Source organism: Protomyctophum parallelum (assembly GCF_964188405.1).
Source record: "Protomyctophum parallelum genome assembly, chromosome: 13".
In the NCBI taxonomy this organism is placed as follows: Eukaryota; Metazoa; Chordata; class Actinopteri; order Myctophiformes; family Myctophidae; genus Protomyctophum; species Protomyctophum parallelum.
Genome location: NC_139708.1, coordinates 45,374,057 through 45,374,967, shown reverse-complemented (window position 1 = coordinate 45,374,967; position 911 = coordinate 45,374,057).

Here is a 911-nt window from a genome sequence, read left to right as displayed (position 1 = left end):
TGTAATTTCCTGGGGTCTATTAGGACTATAGTAAATAATAAAAAAATAAATCACCATAATATTTTGTAAAATAATACATATTTAGCCCCAAGCTCGAATGCCCCCGCCCCCCTGTCAAAAACGGCTAAAATCCCTAAAACGAAAGAAAGCAACAAATGAAGAAAAATAATCTAATCTTTTACTTTCTCTAATAACAACCTAAATCATGAACTAGCCTACTTCATTGTAACGAAGTAGGCTAGTTCAAAATTGTACTATATTGATATGAAATACATTTTGTGTATATATATTATATATATTATTATTATTGTATAATAATGATAAAATGATACATATAATAGTTGTACTAAATTCGTAGGGATGTCCCAATACCGATACCGATAACAGAGAATAACATATAATAATAATAAAAAAGAAAAGATATCTTACATTGTATTTTGAAGTCCACCGAGCGGAAATAGGGTTTATAGCTAATCTATAGCTATATATCTGGTGTTGTGTTTATAGCAGACCCCTCACTCAAATGTGCCCTTGCAGTTTGGGCAACTCCAAAGCAAACTCCACATGTCCCAACATTATATTTACCTGCCCTATACCCCCGTGTCGGATCGCTGGTTAGACTGGCATATTTGCCGATAACGATATGACCCAATATGACCAAATAAGGGCCGATCCGATACTTTTGCGATACCGATAAAGTATCCGGGACATCTCTAGAGTAACAAAAGTACAAAAGTATCTGCATCAAAATGTACTATTGAAAATAGCCGATCTACAAGCTCTCAATGCGTCGCGTTTCCAAATGGCCAAAATGTATAGGGTTGAAGTGGTTAATGTATATGTTTTCTAATCAAAATTTAAATCTCCAAAGTAACTAGTAACTAAAGTTTTCAAATAATTGTAGTGGGAGT